Below are 19,449 nucleotides of genomic sequence, written 5' to 3' on the forward strand. Positions count from 1 at the left end.
CCCCGCGCCGCAGGGTCTGTCACTGCGGGCCGCCCCCCGACGGAGCCGCCCGGGCCATGCCGCCGCCGCGCCTGGGCCGGCCGGCCGTTACTAGGATGGAGGCCGCGGGCGGGCGCCTCAGGAACGGCGGTGGAAGGATAAGCGGGGCGCGGCGCGAGGGCGGGCGGCGGAGGGATCTGCGCCGGCACTCGTGCCCAAGCTCCCCGCGCCGCGGACGGATCCTGGCGAGCGCCGCCGCGTCCGCTGCTGACGGGCACCGGGACGAGGCTCAAGTGGGCGGGGTGGCCGCCTCTCGCGACAGTCGGACCGGCCGTGCCCGCCCCCCCGGCTGATTGGTTCGGGCTGCCCCTTCTCGGCCCGTGATTGTTCCGGGTCCCCAATCCCGATTTGCCCCCACCTCGACCACGCCTCACCGGGGCTGTCGATCACGTTGGAACAGCCCCCTCCCGCCCCTCCGCGGCCCGCGGAGTCGATTGGCCAGCGGGGGGAGGGACGGAAAACCCGGGGTGGATTTGTGGTTGCTTTTGTTCCCACAGATTTGCGTGGAGCATTGTTTAGGCAAAAGCCTGGCGTCCGACCTTCCTGTTTTATTTCTGAGCGTCACATTTGGGAGATAGAGGGTGTCTTAGAAAAGCTGCTGGAGCGGGGCTCCCGATACCCGAGACCCCATCCCTGCTCTGCCTACTGAGCTGTGTGACCTTGAGCAAGTCGCTTGGCCTCTCTGAGCCCTGGGCGCCTTCCCGGAAAATAAGGGTAATAATAACCGCTCCGGGGGCTTGTGAGCAGGTTGTGAGCGCACAGCGGGCAGGCGGCCGCATGTCTGAGACAGTTGGCCTATCTTGGGGGCGTGATTGGAACAAGCTTTTTCCGTTAAGTAAGCCTCCTTTCTGCCAGTTACTACCACAGCTCAGGAACCAAGAGGATGCAAATACACCAGCCAGGGGTCAGGGAGCAGGTGAAAAGCCCCCTCTGTAGGCATTTGCGTTGACACCGAATTACAGGCTGCAGAAAGGTGGGGGAGAAGCTGAGGCACCCAATCACCTTTAAATCATACAATTGCAGTCAGTGGTCCCACCATCTACAGATAAGGAAACTGAGAACCTGGAGCAAGTCATTTACCGCCCCGCCCCCCCGCACCCCCAGAGCCCTTCTTTTGACATCTTGTGACCTAGGGTGTGTCTGTCTGGTTCATTCGTTCAGCAACTCTATGGAGGCCTGGCGGGTGCCAAGATCTAAGCTCTGGGGGGCAGCCATGAGCAAACTGGTGCCCTTACTGCCCTAGGGAGCTTACAACTTGGTTCCAGAAAGTACACAATTGAATAAATGATTTTCTTTACGACGTGGTCCAAGGTACTAGAAATTGCCTAACGAGACATCCTTCTTTCAGCCTTGGAGCTTCAAAGTTGAACAGACACTGCAGAGCCATAGCTGGGGGGAAGAGAAAATTTGCATTCCATACCTTGGACAAAATTTCCAGGAGCCACCCTGGTGTTCTAGGCCAGTGTAGAAAGGAGCAGGAATCCAGGGTTGTTTCCCAAAGGTGTTAAATCCATGTAGGTAACTGGGGTGAGGCTGGATCCAGTTGGGTCTTCCTGCCTTATTTCCTCAGTCTAGACTAATTTCTACAAATAATTGAATTAATCTTTAACCTCACTTTTCCAAGTGTTTCCAGGGAAGTAGTCACATTCCAAAATCTACAATGTGAGGAAATGAAGGAACATGAAAGTCAAAACAGTTAACACCCTTGTCTTCTATTGATAAACCAAGTTCCTCTAAATGGAAAGATCTTGGGATCTTATCAGCAATGGGGGTTCCTCAAATACAGCCCAACCTGGTTGTGAAACCACCAAGCTCTGATGCCAAGCCAATCTGGATTTCAGTCCCAGGTCTAGCTGGCTGGGGGGACCTTGACTGTTCACTCAACCACTCTGAGCCTCAGTTTCCTCATCTGTAAAGGGGAGTCAGGAGCCCCACCTCCCAAACTGGCAGTGGAGTTCAGAGATGCTAATGTGAGCCCTTGTTGGCTGGGACAACTGAGCCACAGAAATCGCTGGATAAAGGTTCCCCAGCTCCCAGCCGCCTTTTTGCCACTTCTTGCTGTGCTATTTGCTATTTAATGTTTGTGCTGGTTGAATAGCATCTCCCAAAAGGTCATGTCCACCCAGAACCTCAGACTTGGAAATACGGTCTTTGTAGATATAATTCAGATAAGAATCAAGATGAGAACATGGATTATGGTAGGCCCTAAATCCAATGAGAGTGTCCTTATAAGAGACAGAAAAGAACAAGCAGAGACTCAAAAAGGCCATATGAAGATGGAGGCAGAGACTGGAGCCAGGGGTGCCTGGATCTACCAGGAGCTGGAAGAGGCAAGAAGGATGCTCCCCTAGAGCCTTCAGAGGGAGCAACGCCCTGTGACACCTTGACTTTGGACTTGTGGCCTCCAGAACTGTGTGAGGATTAATTTCTGCTGTGTTAAGTTGCCAAGTTTGAGGTTATTTATTACAGCAGCTCCAGGACATCCATACTGTATCGTGTCCCCCTCAACTTCAGTCTAGCTCAATTTAATGCAATCCAGTGGATGTTAAATTCCTACCCTGTAGGTTCAGACCTCACTAAGGGTTTGGGGGCCTCTACGGAGAATGAGATCCAGCCCCCCAATTTTAAGGAACTGGCAGCTTGAACTCCCCACACCAAAGTGGATGGGCTACCTGTCTGCGGGAGCTATCTTCTGCACACTGTTTCCTTCCCTGGGAAGCAGCCAAGGGCCTCCCAGGGGAGAGGGTGGACACTGACCTGCCAGTCCCTCCGAACATAGTCTCCCAGGCTTGGCCCTGAGCCTGTACCTGCTCTCCCTCCTAGCCAGGGTTCCTTCCCTAAAACAGATTCCCATCTCCTGGCTATCTGGACTTCCCCTTTCTCTGCAAAAGGTGATCCCTGAGTTCAACATTCTTCCACCTCTGCTTTGATGTAGTGGAGGGGCTGGGAGTCTGCAGGAAGAGGCTGAGGTGATGGCGCAGGATAAGTCAGAGGGTGGGGCATTCCTCCCCAGGAGAACACTAAGCTACTAGTAAAAGAGAGGCGGGGCTGTGTCTTCAGACAAGGAGAGAGTCCCACACAAGGCTGAGTGGCACAGCAGGCCACTGTGTCCTTCAGGCCATACGTGCCTTGTGCCTAACTCGGGGTCAGGGGCTAATGGAGCAGAGGGGAATAAAACGGCTCACAAAATGTGGACTACAATCCTATTTTTGTGGAGTGTACCATTTTTGTAAAAGTAGGTGTGCATACACCCAAATATATGCATATAAGAGTGTCTAGAAAGATGTATTTTAAAATGTTAACATTGGTTAAGATTGAGAAGTGAGATTACCTGTGACTTTTACATTGCTCTTTAGTGAGATATAATCTCTTTACAAGGAGCCCTCGGGGAGTTCACCGTCTAGGATGGGACAATATGTCTGTCTGCATTTTCCATAGGGCTGGAATCAAGCACACATTAATATTATTTTTTAGAAAGAGAGAGACTTGGAGTTCATCACAAATTCTCCAAACAGACAACTTTGCAATGGAGATACGATGGTATGATGTGTCTGGGATTGCTTCTTGTGTCTGAATTAGTGATACTGACTACACACAGCAGTAGGCAGTGACCTGGCTAGAGAGGTGATTAGCCATCTGGACTCCAAGTACAGGTTCCCCCCCCACCCCATGCTGTGTAGCCTTGCAGAGAGGAGGCGCCTGGAGGGCAGGTTGTGCTTAGCAAAATGAAAACAGAATTAAGATTGAGATGCCGATTAAGAGGGTCCCTTAAACAGTTGGGGCTGGAGGGCGTATACACAGGCTCCCTGCCTGGATCTGCCACTTATCTTTCCCTGGGGGTATGTCATCAGCATGTGTGTGGTCTCAAATGGAACGGACTTACTGAGTTTTCTTTTCCCTTTGTCTAGGCCCTGGTTTCCTATGACTAAAAAAGCAAAGGGACCCAAAACTTCTAATATGGAGGCCTTAAGAAGTGGGTCCCTAAGGGATCTTTGCCCAGTGCCTCAACTCCTGATAGCCTCCTGTGATCACCATAACCTGTGTGACTGACAGGTGCTAATACTGCTGTCATTGGTCCCATCTCACAGGTGCTCAGTGGTCAGACGCAGTCCCGGAGCCATGCAGTTCGTGTGCGTTGAAATCAAATTCTGACCTAAGTCAATTGCCCAAGCTCTGTCCCTCTGCAAGGAAAGCACAAAGGGGACATCATTTACTCACTGTTTCTGCAAACCGGGGACTCCAAAGGCATCTGTCATGTGCCAGATTTTCCTAGCCATGAGTGCTGACAAAGTCGGCCTGGAATCATAGATGAGCAGTTGTCCTGGTGCCCAGCCCTGTTTCTGCCCACGCGCATACTTTCCTCCAAACAGGACTACTTCCCAGGGTCTTTGGCCTTGGGCTAGATTTGGTGTTTCCCCAGTGGGAATTACCTGGGCTTTTATTTAAGATGCAGATTTCAGGGACAGCGGTTAGCTCCGTTGGTTAGAACATGGTGCTCATAACACCAAGGTTGCTGGTTTGATCCCCACATGGGCCACTGAGATGCGCTCTCCACAACTAGATTGAAACAACTACTTGACTTGGAGCTGACGGGTCCTGGAAAAACACACTGTTCTCCAATTTTAAAAAAATGCAGATTCCTAGGCCTGACCTTAGATACAGAGTCAGACTCTGGGGATGGAGGTGGGGGCGTGCCTTGGACTCTGTGTTTGCCAGCTCCCCAGTGATCCTCACACCCTAGTTTGAAAACTGCTGTTGGAGGCGGACATCTTGCTTTCAGGCTTCTAGCATACTTCCCTGGACCTACCAACATCAACCACAATAATAATCAGAGTTAAGTCCGTATTACTCACCTACCAGCCAGCAAGGAACCTCTCTATTGACAGATGGGGAAACCGAGGCTTAAAGAGGTCACACAGCTAATGGCTCGTGGATTCTCATTGTTAAGTTCTGCAGCCTTCATTTGTGTTGTACCTTTGTTTGGTTTTCACGTTTCTATGTGACTTGCATCACAGTAATGAAATACTCTGAAAGCCAACAATTCATTCATTGGTGCTCTCGGTTTTGTGTGTTTTGTTTGTTTACCTTTTCACTATGGAAGTTTTCAAGAATAACCAAAGTCAAGGAATAGCGTAGTAATTCCCCACATCCCTATTGCTCGGTTTCAAAAGAGTGACATTTTTCCATTCCTATTTCATCAACTTCTTCCCCTCTGCCCTGGCATAACATTTTCTTTCTGAAGTATTTTAAGTGAATAAATATATGTACAGTAAAACCTTGGATTGCGAGTGGTTTTTTTGCGAATGTTCCACAAGACGAGCAAACATTTCTAATACATTTTAACTTGGTAAACAAGCAATGTTTTGCCATACAAGTAGTTTGTTTCCTGAACAAATTATGCTCGCAAACCAAGGTATTACTGTATATGTATCACTGCGTTGTTTTGTCTGGTTATGAAGTAATACATGCCCCTCATAAGGAGATTATATCTCACTAAAAAACAAATAATGTCACTTCTCAGTTATAAACAATATCACATTCTAAAATACAACTTTCTAGACACTCTTGTATTCATATATACCTATGCACACCTAGTTTTACAAAAATGGTATACTCCACAAAAATAGGATTGTACGTCACATTTTGGGATCCGTTTTTTTGCACTTAACATGTCACAGATGTCTGTCCACATCATGGACTCCCTTATAAATCATGGTTGTCAAGGGCAGCCCAGAATCTTGTTTGGATGTACCATTTTTTCAACTAATCCCCTATTGTTGGGCATTTGGGTTGTTTCTGTGCTATGCTGATGGAGATTCAAAAGGCAGTTCTGCTTACCCTGAACTTGGTACCAGTCTGAAACAATTGGGTTGTCGGAAAAGTCAAGATGCATTTTTGTAACGAAAACATAGAAAAAATACATCATGACTTTTCCGACAACCCAATAGATCCACCTCCTGTAGAATTCTGCATGGGTTTCTGAGAAGTATCGAGAAGGGATAAAGAGGAGGAACTAGATTGCTTCCCAATTCCATCCCAATAAAGTCTTCACGGTTTCGTTTGAAGTCTCAAGACACAAGACACACCCAGAATCAATGTGGGTGAAAAGCACATTCCAAAGGCAGGTAGCATATTGTTTGGGTGACAAGGTGTAAATACAGAAGGTTTCTTTTTAAACAAACATACTAGAGCTCACCCAGTCTAGTAACTCTCTCTCCTTCAAAGTAGTCACCCTATGCGGCAGCACTCTTATTGCAATAAAACTGTGATTGCTTGAAAATACATCCATGAATTCCTCCTTTAAAACTGTCTCCAGAGTCAGGTGTAAATCATTTTTGGATGTACTGTGAGCTGGAAAGTCTCCATGCTTCAAGGTGGATTGATATGTGGAGGTGCGTTGATATCTGGAGATAGCCTATGCTGATAAATTACAAACAGCTGAATCTGCGGTGTCTAGTTTGAGCAGAAACAGTTATTAAATTATAACAGGGAACTCAAAGAATCTGGCAGAGTTGGAAAACCCAGTGTGGATGCCATTCTTATAGCTTTTTAAAAATGAATTAATTGCCTGTTCATGTTCCTTGCCCAGTTTTCTATCAGGTTTTGGGTCTTTGCTTCTGTCAATTTTTAAGAGTTCTTTATATATTAGGAATATTAGTACTCTATCTGTGATTTATGTTGAAAATATTCTCTCACAGTTATTCAATTGCCTTTGACTTCATTTTTGGTGGGGTTTTTATTTTGTTTGTTTTTCTAAACTGAAAACAGTGCTCTTATTTTTATGTAGTTAAATTTATTGATCTCTTCTTTTATTGCATCTGGATTTTGAGTTGTGGTTAGAAACCTTTTCCTACACCCAGGTTCTAAATAAATTAACCCATGTTTTCTTCTATTATGCATGTGGTTTCTTTTTTTCACATTTAGATTTCTGATCCATTTGGAGTTTACTGTTACATACAAGATTAGGTATTTGCTTTGGAAACCCGGTTTTATTAAGTGCATTAATTAAATCAGGGGTTGCGAATTAAAATGCTTTAAAGAGCCAGGCAGAGAGCAAATGAGTGAAGCTAGATGGTACAATAAAATAGGGAGTGGTGACGTCTGTGGCCAACCAGAGATTAAATTTTAAAAACACACTCAGGGGCTGGTCCAGTGGCGCGTTGGTTAAGCGTTAGCTTGGGACGCCAGCTCTGAGCAGCAGGGCCCCGGTTGGGATCCCACATGTGGGCCCGTGACGCTGCACCTTCTACAGCTAAGATGGTGAACAATAGCTTGACCTGGAGCTGGGCTGCCATGAGTCGCTGGCGATGGAGTAGGCTGCAGTGGGGGCTGGTCGGCACCTGGCGTGAGCTTTTGTGAGCTGCGATGAGCAGCCATCCAATGGCTGGCAAGCGACTGCCTCACCCGGGAAGAGTGCAATGATCACAATACCAACATGGGCCAGTGAAACGACATCCTCCACAACTAGACTGAAGAACAAAAGGACAGCAACTTGTCTGTTCCCCTTCCCCGATTCCCCAATAAAATCTTAAAAATAAAATAAAATAAAATAAATGAAAAAATAAAAAACACACTCACATAGTGTGTATATTAGTTTCCTAGGGCTGCAATAAACAAATTATCACAAACATGGTGGCTTAAAATGACAGACATTTATTCTCTCACGGTTCTGGAAGCCAGATTTTTGAAATCAAGGTGTCAGCAGAGTCGGCTCCTTCTGGAGCCTCTGATGAAGAACCCATTCCAGGCCTCTCTCCCAGCTTCCGGTGAATACTAGCAATCCTTGACTTTCCTTGGCTCGTAGCTGAATCCCTCCCATCTCTGTCTCCATCTTCGTGTGGCATTCTCTCTGAGTCTATATCCCAACTTCCGTCTTTTCATAACGACCCCAGTCACTGCATTTACCACCTTAATTCAGTATGCACTCATTTAACGCGATTACATCTGCCAAGACCCTGTTTCCAAATAAGGTCACATTCATAGATGGACATGAATTTGGGAGGGACACTATTCATCTCAGAACAGAGAGAGCAAAGCAGAACCGTCTGGAGCCCCTGTGGCCTGCATACTGAGAGCTTGGCGACCCTCCATAGATATCTTATGTTGCTGTTGGAATTGTCTTTGCCTAGCGACAAAGAATCTATTCTCCTGGGAAACTCAGTAAACTTCACTCAGCATCAGTTTGGAAAAGCATGGACAGCTTGTCACTTTACAATGCTCAGGAAAAAAAGAAAGGAAATCCAATGGACAACTCTTGTAAGTCTGAACTAATAGATGGCCTATCCTATACCCTGACCGAAGACAGGTGTGTTCAGTATGAATATTTGGGTTTCCTGTTGGAAGCCAGGACTCTGTTGTTTCTTTTCCATCAGTGTAAGGGGTGAATTCCTAAAAATTCCTCTGTGCCAAAAGAGGGCTCATTTCGTACCAGGAAGGAGGAAGATGATGACTTCGCTACCCAGAGATCCAAAGGAGAGGCTCTCTTTGCAGCTAATCTCTCTCCCGTAAGACCTCCCAAAGTAGGCAGAATTCCAAGGATGGCCCCCTAAGATTCCCGGCCCCTGGTTATCCAGACACTAATCTAGGTGTTGCTGTGAAGAGATTTTGCAGATATGAAGTCCAAGGTCAGGTGACCTTAAGACATGGAGATTGTTTGGGGCAGCCGGTTAGCTCAGTTGGTTAGAGCACAGTGCTCATAATACCAAGGTTGCCGGTTCGATCACCACATGGGCCACTGAGCTGTGCCCTCCACAACTATATTGAAGACAACTACTTGACTTGGAGCTGATGGGTCCTGGAAAAACACACTGTTCCCCAATAAAAAAAAAAAAGACATGAGATTGTCTGGGTGGGCCTGACCCAATCAGGTGAAAATTTTAAAAGGGTTTTCTCTGGCTGGTGGTAGAAGGGGACTTAGAGATGTTAGAAGGGTCAGAAGAACATGACACACCATTGCTGCTTTGAGGACAGACAGGCCATCTGGGAAGGAACGTGAGTGGCTTCCAGGAGCAAAGAGTGTCCCCCGCCTACAGCTAACACAGATGGGACCTCAGACCTACAGCCTCAAGGAAGTGGATTCTGCCTCAACCTGAAGGAGCTTGAAAGCAGATTTCTCCCAAAGACTCAGGCGACACCTTCGTTTTCACTTGTGAGACCTGAGCAGAAAACCCAGTCGAGCCTGTTCAGATTGCTGGCCTATAGATTGTCAGGTAATAAACGGGTGTTTGTTTAGGCCACAAAGTTTGTGCTACCTTGTTATGCACTAGTAGAAAATTAACACACCTCTGCTCTTGGTGAAGTTCTAGGGGTGGGGACACTCAAAATGGGGGGGGGGGAGAAACAGGGATTTGGGATCGGGCAATTCCATTTCTTCCTCCTGTTGCACCTCCATTCATGTGGTCACCCCTTCGATCTATGAGAGCTCCTGGTCCCTGTGCAAGACAGAAAGATGCTCAAATGAACTGGGGGCCAGGTGTCCTCAGAGGCTTCAGAGGTTGATGGAAATCAGGTACATGTCCCTCTTCTCATGGTTAACCGGTTATGAAGACCAGGGAACCAGGTGAGTCTAACCACATTGTATTCTGGTGTTTTATAGGTTCCTAGGAATAGAATGAATCTTGGTAAAGTCTTTTAACACAATTCCTCCTTTGGGGTAAGGTCCCAGAAAATTGCATTCCCTGCACACCACCCCTACCTCCCCCTCCCCCACCCCTAAGAAGAAGTAGGCAGCAAAAATTTTGCACATCACGGCTCTGGGCAAGTTACTGGTTAAGTAACAGCCTTGGGCAAGTTACCTTCCACTTCCCAGTAGCTTCTACCTCATAGACTCGGAAATGGTAGGTGTGAAAAGCTGGCTTGTAGCAGGTGCTCAATAAATGTCAGCAGTTGGGAGTATGATCCTCAGAGACGTAAGGGTTATTGCACACCCCTCCCTGATATCATGGTTGTTAAGCTGCTTGACCCAGGGTAGGGCTCCCAAGCAATCTCTTCATCCCATCACAAAGCCGAGGACCAGAGAAGGGACTCACAGCTCTGTCTGCATATAAGCGTATCACCTGGGGATGGTTAACCACTACCAGCACTGTGCCAGCGAGGAGCTGAGCCTCTACCTGGAAAGATAACCCTGGGAGCCCTGAGCATTGAAGGAACACGTGGATGGTGAGGGCCAGGTTTCAGGTGGGAGAAAGGATTGGTGCTGAGCAGGGCACTGTAGGGTTTGACAACCATTTTGTCTCTGGCAGGCTTTGGGACTCTCATGTCAAGGAGGTGGTGTGAGGAAGGAAGTGGATGAGAAAGCCCCCACTCAGGCAAGGGTGACCCAAGGCCACAAGAGTGAGTGGGGTGTGTGTGGGGGTATCTGATCTTGGAAGAAGACATCTTTACCCCTCTAAAGTGGATAGGCATGGCCCTTTATCTTCCGTCCAGAAGAAGACAGAGGGCTGATGCTATCTCTGGTGTGGGTTGAATTGTGTCCCCTGCAATAGATGTGTTGAAGTCCTAACCCCCAGTACCTGTGAATATGGCCTTATTTGGAAATAGGGTCTTTGCAGATGTAATAAGATTAAGACGATGTCATTAGGATGGGTTCTAATCCAATAGGCCTGGTGTCCTTCTAAGAAGAGGCGACACAGGGAGGAGGCCATGTGAGGATGGAGACAGAGGCTGGAGTGATATGGCCACAAACCAAGTGACACCCGGGGCCACCAGGAGCTGGAAGAGGCAGGAAGGATCCTCTCCTAGAGCCTTCAGAGGGAGGCAGTCCTGCCAACACCTTGTCTTCAGACTTCAAGCCTCCAGAACTGTGAGAATCAATTTCGGTTGTTTTAAGACCCCCCAGTTTGTGGGACTGTGACATTGCAGCCCCAGGGCACTGACCCAGTCTCCAAGGCAAGGGCGGGAACAGCGGCTCAGTGAACGTGCAGCTGCCAATGAACTACCTGAAAGCCATTCCCAACCTGTTCTCTCTTGCTACAAAGGTTGGAAAACCAAATTTTTACATGTCCACTTCCCTTGCATCCGAGACTGACCATGGGATCCAGTTCTGGCCAGTAAGACCCAAGGAATCCTGCCCAGGGTTTTCTGAAAGCTTCTGCTTCTCTAATAGAAGGGGAAATGTGTCAGGCACACCTCTTCACCCTCCCCATCATGCCTCTTTGAACACAGTGTGGTCATGGCGTTAAGGGTCCCCGGCTACAATCCTTTTACCTTGCAATGACAATCATGGGGACTCCCCCAGACTCACCCAGTGCCTAGCAACGTTCATCTGCTCAACCAAGCTTATCGCATGAGAAAAATAAACACATATTTGTTCAAGTTAATTGGGCTCTCTGCTACCTGCTGCCGAATGCTTTCTTAGCCAATGCCATGATCTGGCCACAGGAGCCTTCCCAAACCTACCTTCTCCCTGGTGGACCACAGAAGTTGAGGGCGGGAGCTCTGGACGTCAGAGTGAGCAGATTTTAATCCCGACTCTCCCACCCCCAGTTTGCAATTCACCCCCTTCTCTCTTTGCCCCCCTTCTCTGCAAAAGGGAGATAAAGATATCTACTTCACACGACGGCTGGAGAGTTAGAAGCGCTAACGCCTGGCAAGTGCTTAGCAGATGCTCAGGAAATAGTGGCTGTCATAATTTCTAGGAGCATCCTTACCCCCATGTTCTGATGTACGTAGGGGGGCTCCCACAAAAGGCTCAGTACTATATAAACAGTTAAAGCCAGAGTGAGAACTGTCCCAACTCACCCGGACTTTGAACAGGCTCTTGACGCCAAATGAGTACCCCTTTCTTTAGTGTATGTGTGTGTTTATATCACAGACACTCCCCCCGCTCCCCGGCCCTAGTTTGTCTCAAGCCATTTCTGCGTTAGAGAACAATAACAGCAATAGATCATCCCTACCACTGCCATTTATCCAGTGGGTTCTGTGCATGGGGCCCAGAGCAGTATGTTTCTTGCCAAAAGACAGACAGCTAGCAAATGACAGAGCTTAGTCTCAAGGCTGGCAGCGCACCATGCCTCCTGCCAAGTCCAAGCTCAGTTTTGGCACCAAAAGCAAGAAAAGCAGAAACGCCAGGGGACAAAGCACTTTCACGCTTCATTTAACCCTTGTGACAGGCTTTGAAATCAATAGATCATTATCCTCACCTGTCAAAAGAGGAGATCAGGCCTCAGGAAAGGAGCGCAGACACTGGCAGAACTTGGACTGGAGCAGAGGTTTTCTGATCCCAAATCCTGCTGCCCTGGACCCTCTAGAACGGTTGAACGTAGAGGCTGGGTCAGGATTACAACTCAGGGGTGAGGAGGGTCGCTGTCAAGTTTCTTCAACATGGCACGGGTGACCCTGGTGTCAAGCAGCTGACAACACCTGTTGAGACCTATTGGGAGGTGGGGACTTTGCCTCATCATCTCACTTATTTCTTTTTTTACAGATTAAGAGACTGAGGCTCAGAGAGGGAGGCCATTTGTCCTGGTAGACAGCCAGCAAGAATAGGCCCATGTCCTCTCCACTGTGTGACCCTATCACCTTGGGGATGTCCTGACCACGTAGAGGCCTTTGCCCTCACATTTTATCCACAGCAGGTCTAATATATACGTATGTGTGTATGCTTTTATATGTAATATGTATTTGGCTTCAGCTTAAGATTTTGTTTGAACAGTGGTTTCGGTGGCTAACTTTTTTTTAAGACCACTAGTCCATGTACCACACATGTGATTTTTTCACACATGTGATGCTTGTTTTCTTTTACGCAGGACCAGCATTCCACGAGGACATCTGTGCAGAACCATCAGACTATCCCTGGCTGTAAAATACAATAAGGCCATACTGGCGTGTCCCAGTGGAAGGTCAGTCCTGTTGATACACGTATACCTATGACTTAATTAAATTCTAAGCTCCTTGAGAGCAGGGACCAGGTTTGATACTTTTTTGTCACTGGGTTTTGAGCTCTGTATGGATGGACACTTCATACCCAATGGGCACTTATCAAATGTTTGCTAATGGTCATTCTTGTTTTTGCAGTACATCTCCAAACAAACATTTTCTTCTATAAAGATGATGGTACTGTGCCAAATTCTCCATTTAGTGGGAAATCTTTTCTGTCAATTATTATTTGTTATGTATAATTATGGTCCTTCCCAAGTGCTTGTAAAGTGGAATTATTTTCCAAAACATTGTTGATATTTCCTTAAAGCGTTAATCCCAGAATGGGGAAGACTTGAGCTGGAAGAGAATTTAGCAGTATGGTAGGTTAACTTCTTGAGGAAATGGAAGTTTGCAGAGGTAAAGGGACTGTGTCAGGGGCCACCCAGCCAATCCACTTGTCAACCCATGCTGGGAGCTGACTGCTGGTGCAGAAAATAATTGATGGGATTCACCTATCTTCAGGGTTTTGATCAACTGTATGTTTGACCAAAGTTTTCTGTGTTACATATGTATTACATAATATTTTGCAATAACATGTTCTATTCGCTATCCATGCTTCTGTCATTAGATATGACTTTAGCCATGTAACCTGCTAACTACAGCTCTCAGAAGGCAGGGAGGGGCCAAGTCTGTTTGTTCACAGTGATTAGTACATGTAAGGTAACCAATACAGATTTGTTAAATGAATGATTGAAGAAACTTGGATTGAAATGCCATGTATGACTTTCTCATTGACGCCAATGGTCCACTGAGCATGCGTACTAGTGATAAAGAGAATTTGTATGTCGGGACCCACAATATGGAGGCCACCCGCCTCCATGGCCCAGCCCACACCACAAATCTAAACCTGTGTCAGCCTGCACGTATGGGAATCAACTGTCAAGGACACTTAATAGACACCAGTCATAACCCTCCAACTCACCTCAGCTTTAGCAAGCTTATCTTAGAAAGCAGGACCTAATGGCCTTATGAGGAAATCCCCGACCTCCTAGCCCATTCTGCCGTTTCTGCGTTGCCTCTTCTAACACGTGTAAAACTCTCTCTTGCGCAAAAGCCCTCAGGAAGAATGCTTCACTGCTTGTGAGGCACTCGACCGCCCCAATCCATGGATTGTTTTCCCTTGAATCAAGGACATCAAACTCATTACTAAATTGTTTTTGCTTTGTCATTTGACACTAGACTATCCTGTTTAGTTGCTGTGGGGTTTTGGTGAGAAATATCTTTGGCTACACCAAACAATGTTATTAAACACATCGGGGTTTATTTTTCTCTTACGACAAGAAATCCAGAGATGAGCAGTTCCCGGTGCTGCTCCAGTAATGATGCTGAGTGATGTCAGGGACAACATCCGTGATTCTTTTGGACTTTCCTTATGGTAGCAATGTGGCTGCCACAGCTCTGGGCATCGCATCCTGCATTCAATGCAGTAAAAACGGAAGAAAGGATGAAACCTGTAAATGTTCCTTATATGAGGAAAAGCAATCACTTGCTGAGAAACCCTCTCATAGATATCTACTTAAATCTCATTTGTTAACATTACATCAGTGGCCACCCATGCTGCAAAGGAAATGAGGGACCAAAATGGCCAGGATCGTCCAAAGGCTTGGTGATTGGGTTGCTCTCTTGCACCCCTGCCATTGTCCTGAGAAAGGCATGCCCAGGCTAGTCCACTGGTCCTGAGAGGAGAACAAGAGACATGTGGAATAGAACCATCCCACCTGAGCCCAGCCTGGATCAGCTAGCTTCCAGCAGAACCCCAGGTGTGTGAGTTCAGAGCTTCCCTATTGAGCCCCGCCTAGATCAGCTGACCCTCAGCCTGCCTGCAGATGCATGAGAATTAATGATGGCCATTTTTAAATACAAATTTTCACAACAGCTTTCTTGACTTTTGTTTTGTTTTGTTTTTAGTTTTTAGCTGAGCCATCCTGCTACCTGTTGGCAGCTCAGCAGCTGCTCAGCTCGGGCTGGACTCGAACCGCTGTTGCTCAGAGCTCAAACTCTTGAGCGAGCTCTTAACCAACTGAGCCACTCGGCCAGCCCCACAACAGCTTTCTTGAGATATAATTCACATACCATACAGTTTACCCACTTAAAGTATACAATTCAATAGTTTTTAGTGAATTAAGAGCTGTACAACCATCACCACAATCAGCTTTAGAATATCTTCAACACCCCAAAAAGAAGTCTTGTACCCACTACCATCACGCCTCATGTCTCCCAACAACCCCAGCCCTAGCAACCACTTATCTATTTCCATCTCTATGGATTTGCCTATTTTGGACATTTCATATACATGGAGTTGTACATCATGTGGTCTTTTGTCACTGACTTCTTAACTTAGCATAATGTTTTCAGGGTTCTTCCACGTTGTAGCAGGTGTTAGTACTTCATGCATGTGTTTTTGTTTTTTATTTTTACTTTTCCCCAGCTATAAGTGAAATCATATAGTAATTTGTCTTTCACTGTCTGACTTATTTCACTTAGCATTATACCCTCTAGGTCTATCCATATTGTTGCAAATGGAGGTAAGATTTCATTCTTTTTTATGGCCATGTAATATTCCCTTTTATATATGTACCATATCTTCTTTATCCAACCATCTATCAATGGCCACTTAGGTTGCTTCCATATCTTGTATATGAAGTGTCCTTCTTTGTCTCTTGTTATAGCCTTTGTTTTAAAGTCTTTTTTGTCTGATATAAGTACTGTTACCCCAGGTTTTCCTTTATTTACATTTGCATGAAATATCTTTTTCCATCCCTTTACTTTCAATCGTGTGTGTCTTTCAATCCTAAGTGGATCTCTTATAGGTAGCATATGTATGGGTCTTGTTTTCTTTTCCATTTAACCAACCTATGTCTTTTTATTGGAGCATTTAATCTATTTGCATTCAAAGTAATTATTGATAGGTATATAGTTATTGCCATTTTATGACTATCTTTTTCTTCTTCTTAAAGAAGTGTCTTTAACATTTCTTGTAATACTTGTTTGGTAGTAATGAGCTCCTTTAGCTCTTTCTTGTCTGAGAAGCTCTTTATCTGTCATTTGATTCTAAATATAGCTTTGCTGGGTAGAGTAATCTTGGTAGTAGGTCCTTGTTTTTCATCACTTTGAATATTTCCTGCCAATCCCTTCTGTCCTGCAAAGTTTCTGTTGCTAAGTCAGCTGACAGTCTTATGGGAGCTCCTTTGTATGTAACTGCTTTTCTCTTGTTACTTTTAAGACTCTCTCTTTAACTTTTAACTTTTGGCATTTTTTATTTTAAAGATTTTTATTGGGGAATTAGGGGATGGAAACTGCGCTGAGGAATTGGGGGAAGGGGAACAGACAAGTTGCTGTCCTTTTGTTCTTCAGTCTAGTTGTGGAGGACGTTGCTTCACTGGCCCAAGTTGGCACCATCATTGCGCTCTTCCCGGGTGAGGCAGATCAGTCGCTGGCTTCTGGATGGCCACTCACAGCGGCTGCTGGCTGCTCACGCTGGCTGCTGGCTACTCACTGTAGCCCATGGCAACCCACTGCAGCAGGGGTTGCAGCTACGCCATCGCCGGCAACTCACGGCATCCCAGCTCCAGGCTGAGCTGTTGTTCAGCATCTTAGCTGTAGAGGGCAGTGTCACTGGCCCTCATATGTGGGATCTGAACTGGGGCCCTCTGGCGTCCCAAGCCAGCTCTTAACCAACACGCCACTCGGCCGGCCCAACTTTTGGCATTTTAATTTTAATGTGTCTTGGTGTGGGCCTCTTTGGGTTCATCTTTTCTAGGACTCTCTTTGCTTCCTGGGCTTGTGTGTTTATTTCCTTCACCAGGTTAGGGAAGTTTTCAGTCATTATCTCTTCAAATAGGTTTCAATCCCTTGCTTTCTCTCTTTTCCTTCTGGTACCCCTATGATGCAAATGTTGTTATGCCTGATGTTGTCCCAGAGGTCTCTTAAACTATCCTCACTTTTTCAATTCCATTTTTTTTCTTTTTGCTGTCCTGCTTGGGTGTTTTCTACTACCTTGTCTTCCAAATTGATCATTTGATTCTCTGCTTCATCTAATCTGCTGTTGATTCCATCTAATATATTCTTTATTTCAGTTATTGTATTCTTCATTTCTGATTGGTTCTTTTTTATGGTTTTTATCCTTTGTGTAAGTTCTCACTGAGTTCCTTTATTCTTCCTCTAAGTTCATCGAGCATCCTTATAACCAGTGTTTAGAACTCTGTATCTGGTAGGTTGCTTGCCTCCATTTTGTTTAGTTCTTTTTCTGGAGTTTTCTTCTGTTCTTTCATTTGGGACATATTTGTTTGTTTTCTCATTTTTGCTTCTTCCCTGTGTTTGTTTCTATGTATTAGGTAGACCTGCTATGTCTCCCAGCCTTGGCTGGGGGCCTTATATAGTAGGTGTCCTGTGGGGCCCAGTGGCACAGTCTCCCTAGTCACCTGAGCTGAGTGCTCCCGGTGTGTCCCTTGTGTGGATTGTGTGTGCCATCCTGCTGTAATTGAGCCTTGATGGCTGTTGGCACATCAGTAAGTGGGACTGACCCTCAGGTTGACTGGCTGTGAGGACTGACTATTACTATAGCTGACAAGCTGTTGTGTGTGGGCTGACCCCATGGAGCAGGATTCACTTTAGCAAGGGGCTCTGATGCCTGCTGAGCCCACCCTTTGGGTGTGTCATTTGTGGAGCTAATTGGGTGGTACTCTGGTGTGGTCTGAGGCCAGCCATCATGTGTGTTGGTTTTGGAGCCTCCTGGACAGGGCTATGGTGCAGGATTTGTCAGCCCTGTCTGTGTCTGGCCCTGGGCCACCTGATAGGTGCTGCAAAGTGATCTGTGTATTGTGGTTGGTAGCTGCCTGTGCTGGACCTGGAGATGCCCAGAAGAGGCTATGCTGTGAACTGAGGCTAGTTGTCACTAGTGCCAGGGGCCAATTAGCAAGAGGTACAGGGCACACCAAGGCCAGCTGCTGCTTGTTTGGGGTTTATGGATCTTTGAGAGATTTTAGGAAAGTCCACAGCATGGGCCAAAGCCAGCAGCTTGTAAGGAACAGCCCCCCTAAGAGGTTTGGGCTGATGAGCAGGTTGGGTGGGGAGGAGTCTCAAGGAATCACCAGGGTGGAGCATGTGGTATTGGCCAAGTTGATGGAGACTCAGACATGGTGCCCACCTGTGCCTGCAGGCTGTGTGGCGAGAGCACTCAACAAAGGAACAATGGCACCTGCCAGCACTTGTCTTGGAGAGAGCTGCCCCTCCAGCCCTTTCCTGAAACCAGACAATTCAGTTCATCCACATATGGCCCTGGCATTTTTTAAGCTGCTGTCCCTTTGCCGGAGCTCAGAGTGAGTGAGTCCATCAAGAAGTAAGTCTGTGTGTGGGCTCTTTAAGAGGACACCTGGGACCCCCGTAGCCCTCCATCTCATCCAGATGGAATCCCTGCTGATTTTCACAGCCAGATATGGGGACCCCTCTTCCCAGCACTGGTGCTCTGGGATGAGGAGTCTGGTGTGGTGCTGAGACCTCTCACTTCTCAGGGGGGACACCTGCAGCTGAGATATCTCACCTGATCCTTAACTGCCACTCATGGATGTGAGACCAGCCCACATCCATCTCTGGCCCCCTACCAGTCTGGATGTGGCTTCTTTTTTATATCCTTATCGGACTTAAAGGATTTCTGTTCAGCTAGTATTTATGTGGTTCTCAAGGGTGTTTGTTCTATAAAGTAGTTGTAATTTTGATGTGATCATGGAAGGAGGCAAGCACAGCATTTACGTACTCTACCATCTTGACCAGAAGTCTAAGTTTTAAATTGCTCTCCGTTCTGAGTAGTGATGAAATCTTGTACTGCCTTGCTCCAACTTGCCTGGGACATAAATCATCCCTTTGTCCAGCATATCCATGCTGTAGCTGCTTCCCGCTATTAGTCACTTAGTAGCTGTCTCGGTTATCAGATCTACTGTTGTGGTATTGCAGTGCTTGTGTTTAAGTAACCCTTATTTTACTGAATAATGGCCCCAAAGCATAGGAATAGTGATGCTGGCAATTTGGATATTCCAAAGAGAAGCCATAAAGTGTTTCCTTTATCATTATTATTAGTATTAGTATTAGTATTAGAATTTTATATGCTTAATCACTGATTTGTAGAAATTGCCCTGATGCATAAATAAATGAGAAAACCCAGTAGTAAAAGAAGTATAAATACATAAGTAGTACATTTTCAAAAATTGTATGTACCTCCCGTGTTCTTACCTGAAGGAATAAAGCAAGAACATTTGGCATCAGTTTTGTGGAGGATAGTCTCATCTCAAAAGAAACCTGAGTTAATAAGCATTTGCCAAGAACAGATATAATTCTGCCATATACATATTATTCACTAAGACAAAGAGCTTAGGGTAAGAAATAGTAATGGAACTGAGGTTTTTGTTTTAGTTTTATCATTTGGGCAGATGCCCAGACGGTAGGGGTCAAAGGTTTAATGACTTCGGGTGCAACTTTGTTTGAACAGATTATCTGGGA

The 19,449-nt window shown here is 46.3% G+C and overlaps 1 long non-coding RNA gene across 1 annotated transcript in view; it reads left to right on the plus strand.

The window, feature by feature from the left end:
* LOC109378810 (uncharacterized) overlaps nt 1-19,449 on the plus strand; it is a 55,365-nt gene that overhangs the window by 790 nt on the left and 35,126 nt on the right. Inside the window, exon 2 of the long non-coding RNA XR_002123071.1 lies at nt 12,786-12,878. This is a non-coding gene — a long non-coding RNA (uncharacterized LOC109378810). The remainder of the gene's footprint in view (nt 1-12,785; nt 12,879-19,449) is intronic.

Source organism: Hipposideros armiger, unplaced genomic scaffold (assembly GCF_001890085.2).
Source record: "Hipposideros armiger isolate ML-2016 unplaced genomic scaffold, ASM189008v1 scaffold_19, whole genome shotgun sequence".
Classification (NCBI taxonomy): domain Eukaryota; kingdom Metazoa; phylum Chordata; class Mammalia; order Chiroptera; family Hipposideridae; genus Hipposideros; species Hipposideros armiger.